The sequence below is a fragment of the Rosa rugosa genome, chromosome 1, assembly GCF_958449725.1.
Source record: "Rosa rugosa chromosome 1, drRosRugo1.1, whole genome shotgun sequence".
In the NCBI taxonomy this organism is placed as follows: Eukaryota; Viridiplantae; Streptophyta; class Magnoliopsida; order Rosales; family Rosaceae; genus Rosa; species Rosa rugosa.
The window spans coordinates 71,991,131-71,997,269 of record NC_084820.1 but is presented as its reverse complement, the minus strand read 5'-3'; the positions used below and the strand labels follow the sequence as shown (position 1 = coordinate 71,997,269).

The 6,139-nt window shown below is 37.6% G+C and overlaps 1 long non-coding RNA gene across 2 annotated transcripts; it reads right to left on the bottom strand.

The window, feature by feature from the left end:
• Window positions 1-513: 513 nt before the first annotated feature.
• On the bottom strand, window positions 514-2,631 carry LOC133707252 (uncharacterized). 2 transcript variants are annotated; one of them, XR_009845024.1, is made up of 6 exons: window positions 2,277-2,631; window positions 1,704-1,827; window positions 1,497-1,563; window positions 1,254-1,353; window positions 917-1,127; window positions 514-821 (listed from the first exon to the last, which is right to left on the bottom strand). It is a non-coding gene; the product is annotated as an uncharacterized LOC133707252 (long non-coding RNA). The 2 variants fall into 2 exon arrangements; XR_009845022.1 differs by lacking the exon at window positions 2,277-2,631 and having other exon boundaries at window positions 1,704-2,008.
• Window positions 2,632-6,139: the final 3,508 nt, after the last annotated feature.

Sequence of the window (6,139 nt, the reverse complement as noted above, 5' to 3'; positions counted from 1 at the left end):
AAAGCATAAAACACAGAAAAGATAACGAGTAGTAGACATACTTCTGCTTTGAATCAGATGTGAGTGTTTGTGAGTGATTAAGTGATTCTATAATCAATTGCTCTCAAACCAGTTTTGTTTAAGGAACCAATCAAAGTAACCTGAAAATCCAGCAATAAATGTTCTTAAAGTAGCTAATCTAGCTATAACATATGTTAGCCAATCCAACTAATTTGAAAAATCTAATAATAGAAATCTGAACAAGCATATTGCACGCTTGGTATTTGACAACAGAAAATACTAAAAAATGATTGTAGATCAAGTAAGCATTGAATTGCCTAATGTTATGCGCCAACATATTAAAATCGAGCTCATAATTAAGATCTACATAAACCATCAACTTAATGTATTTACATTCAAGACCAACTAATTCCAGGACTTCTGAACTTTAGTGGAAATATAAAGTGCCAGATCCCAAAGACCCAAATATTGTGAACCATGAGCCCAAAATAGCACACATAATCTCTGTTTGTCCTGTCTATCATATAGGTCTACCAAAACACACCAAATTAAACATAAATCTACCTTAAGATATGAAAACTCAAATCGGTAAGCAAGAAATATGAGCTAGCAAAACCATAGACCTCATACAGTATTTTGCAAGATTATATTTGTTCTGATTTAGTAGCCTTTTCATGGAATGCCAATTTTTTCCCTTTTCCCTACTTGGGTAGATTTAAACCTACAACAACCTAAAAAGGAACATTTTCCACAACTTGCCTGATTATAAGCAAGCGCAATAGACACAACATCTCTCATAAGACCAGCCACCATATTACCACCTATAGGAAAAAGAAAGTGCAAAATTTGTCAGTTCTCTATAGCAGAAGAAAAGAAAAAGAAAAAGAAAAAGTGATTGAAAAAATAAAATGCGTACTTGCTGCTGGAGGCTAATTTTCTCGCTTTGATTTTTCTTGGATAAGTTTGACAAGAAGGATAAGGGAAAAACAAAAGCTGCTCTTCCAAGCGTAACAAGACTTAGTAGTATTGAATTTACTGCAACCTATGTTCCAGGACTTCACATACAAGATCGAGCACCATATGCTAAACATGAGTTCAATCAAAGATAAAACTAAAAGAAGCACCATCTGTGAAACCAGTATACAATTATTCTAAATCAGTTAAGTTCAACCTGTGTCAATGATATTCATATAATAATACAAATGCAAAGACAAAAGGTGCAAAGTGTTCTCCGTAAATGTCAAAGGGCTTACCTATCACTTAAAATTTTCCACTTTTCAATGTCCAAGGCATCCATATTGACATCACAATCCCACAAAAGAATACAGTGAGAATGCCACTATAATAGAATAGCTGCAATACATATCAAAATCTATCATTATGATTTAGCTACATGCCTAAAGCAATAAGATCTATATAGACAATATATTGAAGCTGACAAAGAGAGTGAAGAAGGACGCCTTTTGTAAAAGTCCCAGAGTAGAAGGAAACCTTACTTCAGCCAGCATATATGAAAGGTATGCCATGAGCATCATAAGAGCAACCTCATGATTTGTCCAGTGCCTAAATATGCCAGAAAGCAAGTTGTCAAGGAAAAAATATATATTGTAAAAACCAAGGGTCCTTTCAACATAGAAATATAAAGACGCTCTGATATTAAAAGAAATTTCTTTTGGCATAACATGTAAATCCTAACGATATACCTTGCAAAATAAAGCTTTTTGATAACGAAAGCACCTAGCAGCCCTGTCTGCGAAATTTTATGGGTATGCAATTCTCGCCATAATTTACAATCGAAACCTGAAATCGAAGACCATGTCCGATTTTCTACAAGACCGATAATAAACCCAAAATTCAGATCTGCCATCAAGAGCAAAAGCACATCCATGATTTCATAGCAAAAGCACACCCATCTTTGTTCTTAAGTACCAGTGAATGATATAAATACAGCCAGCAAATGATGATCAATCATATAAATTAATTCTCGAATGAGAAAAAGCAAAACAAAGAAAACCCAGTATCAAAAAAAAAAAAAAAAAGGAATGGCCACCAAGGTTCATAGATTAACATAGAGATGTGCAATCAATCGGTGAAAACCATAATAATCAAATCCCAACAGAAACAAATAACAAGGAGAAAAGCACCTGAATAGCGAAAAGCACCATTCATCATATATACTAAAATTTCCTAATCTGATTCCATTCTTATGCAAAATCAACATCAACTAGAATCTGTCTCTACAGAAAAGGAAAATAGAGGAGAAGTAACATTCATACCGTGAACAAAATGATAGCAACAATGGCCTGAAGGGTTTGCTGAAGAAGAACGCCTTTAACCAAAGAGCTTGGAATCAGAGATCAATATACCCACAATAGCAGCACTCTAACTTCTCCAATTTCGAAGGAGAAATCGAAACATGCAAGACAATGAATAATCACCAAACCAAAGCCAATGAATAATCACCAAACCAAATCGAGACATGCTAAACAAGATTTAACTCACCAAATCGTAGCCGAGAAACCCCCAAATCGGATTGCCCCAAAATCCCCGAATGCACAAATGGAATCCTAATCTTAGCAGATCAAGCCCCCCTCTTCCTCATTTGGAGGTTGTCTTCAATGTTCTGGGCCCTGCGATCTGAGCCATTGAAAGCGATGTAGTTGCAAAATGGGTGGTAGAGATCGATTTTGGTGGTCTTCTTCTCGAAGATGGCGAGGAAGGAGGAGGATGGCATTGGCTCCATTAAGCGTTATCGAATTTGATCAGAAAATCGAGGAGCATAAAATATGAACAAGGATTGGGGTTGAACGAGAGACTAAGAACGGTGGCTTAGGTTTGGGTAAGGATTCTCAGATCTGAAAGAAGGCCGAGATTTAGGTATTATTGCTACGCTTTCCTTCCTCGATAGCTTGGATGTGCGTGAGCTTCCGAGTTTTTGGTTGCTGGTGAAAGAGGGGATAGAAACTTAGACAGGGCCAATGGTTGCTGAGACTGAGAGAGAGTGGGTATTGTCGAGGGTTTTGTGTGCCAAAAAAGAGTTTAAAAAAGAAGAAGTCAAACACAGCTTACTCAGACAACACAATTTCTTAATTGTGTTGTCTGAATATCACCCTCATTGACTAGTCAGCCTGGGTTTTGAGATTTTGAGAGGGAAAGTACTTCAATTTCTTGGAGGGAATTACTTTGGGTTTGATATGAAAAATTTCAATCTTTTACAACAACATATATATGTTGTCTGAATATGATCACATATTGAAAATGAAACAAGTATTGTTTTTCAGTGTATTCAGACAACACATTTAATTTATCTGTCGTCTGAAAAACTCAGACAACAGAAAATCAGCTTTCTGTTGTCTGATGTCTGTCGTCTGATGACATTTTTGGCATAGTGCGTACAAGAAACATCGTACCCATTTTATACTGTACCCAGATATTGAATTTACAGATGCTCAAGTCCCTCTTTCCTTCCAGGAAAAGAAGGCTCAGATAGAGCTTCAGCCAAGAAAGTTTTGAGCCAGCCGGCGGCCTTATTGGCAGTTCGGTTCAAGTTGTTAAGGTAATCCGTAAACTTGAGACTAAATCGAAATTGGTAATCGAATCCCCATCTCCAGGCAGTCCAGCACTGCCCACATCAGGTGAGCCTTCACGTTAATTTGTTCCCGTGCTGCAATCAAAATTACAAACACCATTATAAATGCACAATGACATCAAGAGTACTGTTCAAGTAACCAGGAATAGTAATTTAGAGCTACTAACGCCAAAAAAAAAAAAAAAAAAACTTTTTCGACGTTCAACCACTTCAAGCAACTAAGTAGTTTGTTTCAGTACCAAACTAGATGCACATCGATTGATTCAAGGGAGACTTCAAACATTCGAAGGGTGAAGTGCTTCAGGGGTTAATGGGGCCACACCACAGTCACCCTCTTAGTTCAACACCATTGAATATTGGATTTTTATGGACTCAAGCTCTTACAGAAGCCCTGATATAAAAACAGCATAACTCTTGCATAAACCTCTCACAGCTTCAACATCCGACGGGTGAACTTGATGCAAATTGATTCAAGAGAGTTAGAGAGACTTAAACATCCGAAGAGTAAAGTGTTTTAGGCCGGGGTTATGCAGGATTCACCATAGTGGGCCACAAGGAGGTCAACACATTAATAGATTCATAATTCTTTCATACAAATATAACTACACGCCCCGATATGCGGTGCCACATTTTCCTTCCTTTTGGACACTAAGATTGCGGCTCAATATCTAATTCCTTTTCTATTTTGGATTCTTTACTTCTGAAGGCTTTGGGTAAGCAATTCTAGTGTATCTAGGATTTAAGGAGTTTTTCTTTAGAAGTAAAGGTTTAGGATTGAAGATCCTATTGGGAGTCGGACTAATCGTGAGCCTATAAATAGTCATTCAGGGTTATTGGTTTGGTGTGTGCTTTCGGAGATTGGAAGACACCATTTAGAGAAGATGTGAGGGTTTGGAGATTCTCATATTGTGGGTTGAAATAGACTCATTCTGGAGGGTGCCATTGAGACATCGTTTAGAGAGATCCGTGTGTGGATCAATTGAGAGTTCTGATAATTTGAGAGATTCTGAGAGTTGCAAGCTTTGAGAGATCGGGTGTATTTGGGAATTCTCTATTGAGAATTTGGGTTGTGAGGAGAGAGGTTATTTGAGTGGAAGAACCAAAAACGTTCTTCAAAAGTTTGTAATTTTCTTCTCGTTTAGTGGATCCACCATCATCATCACCCGGGGACGTAGGTCAACTGTTTGACCGAACCTCGTCAACAATCTTGTGTTTGCTTGCATAGTTTGTGATTACTGTTTTCATTCGGTTTCGGTCTTGGGCTAGGGAATTCGGAAGGTGACCCGAATTTCCTAACAACTAAGCATTTGATTCTTCCAACTACAATTAGAGGGAGCCGTGAATGGTGTGAAATGAGAATTTGAAATACAGTAGCATTAAGCAGAGAGCATCATGTATTCAAATATCAGGTGATGAATATGTACATATATGGTATATAAAATATAAACATCAATAAATTTCAGGGAAATAAATCAAAGAAAAGAAAACTCGCGCTTGTAGTACTAGAGCACATTGCCTAGATCACCGAAACAGTTTGCAACAAAACAGTTTAACTCTTCCATGATAGTTCCGGGTGGCTGGCGTCATACTGAGAAAGGCCGCCTACGTAGCCTTTCCCGAGCCCAACGAAAGATGTTGGATGACGTCATCTCCGACCATGTCAAAGTAGCTGCAGTTGACGCCCGTCGCCGCCATCCATATGAGCCTATTGCCGTCGACGGCCCTCGCATCATCATCACTGGTTTTTGATTGATAGAGAACCTAGGGTTTAGGTCCAAACGTTTCAATTATTTTCCTTTTTTTTTTTTTTGCCGTTTAGGTTTTAGGTTTTTGTAATCACCGTTCCTAAAGTCCAACCTAGCTTTCATCACTGGTTCCCGCAAAAAGACCAGAAGTTTCTTTGCTTACGTTCACGTACTTCAAGCAACTGAGCAGTACTTTAGCTGGAGTTGGTTGGATAGTACATTTCAGTACCAAAACTAGATCCAAATGGATTCGAGGGAGACTTTAAACATTTTTAGGGTGAAGTGTATCAAGGGTTAGGCCCCGTTTGGGATTGCTTCGCTTTTTAAAAAATCAGCTTTTGTTCAAAATTTTAGATTTTATTATGTTTGGTAAATAAATAAAAAGCAGCTTTAATTTAATTGAAAGTTATAGGTCACTGGCAGCAGATTTTAGAAGTAGCCTAGAGGTTGCTTTTAGAAGCTGTTGTGGATAAAAACATACTTTACAGTTGTTTTATGTACTGACAACACTTTTAAAAATATTATTTACCAAACACCAAACTGTTTTAATTCACAGCTGATTATTCTAACAACACAGGCTACACAGCTACACAGCAGCAGCAGTTTTTTTAAAAGTCACAATCCCAAACTAGCCCTTAATGAGGCGTTCTCCACATTTAGCCACTCCGGCAACAAAATTGAATCATAATCTTTCATAAACGATGAGAAAACTAAAAATGTTTTACAAGCAGCAAGAATGATTCACAAACTCTGATATGAAAACATACAGTAGCTCCTACAAAGCCAAAACAACGTTACTAAAGTC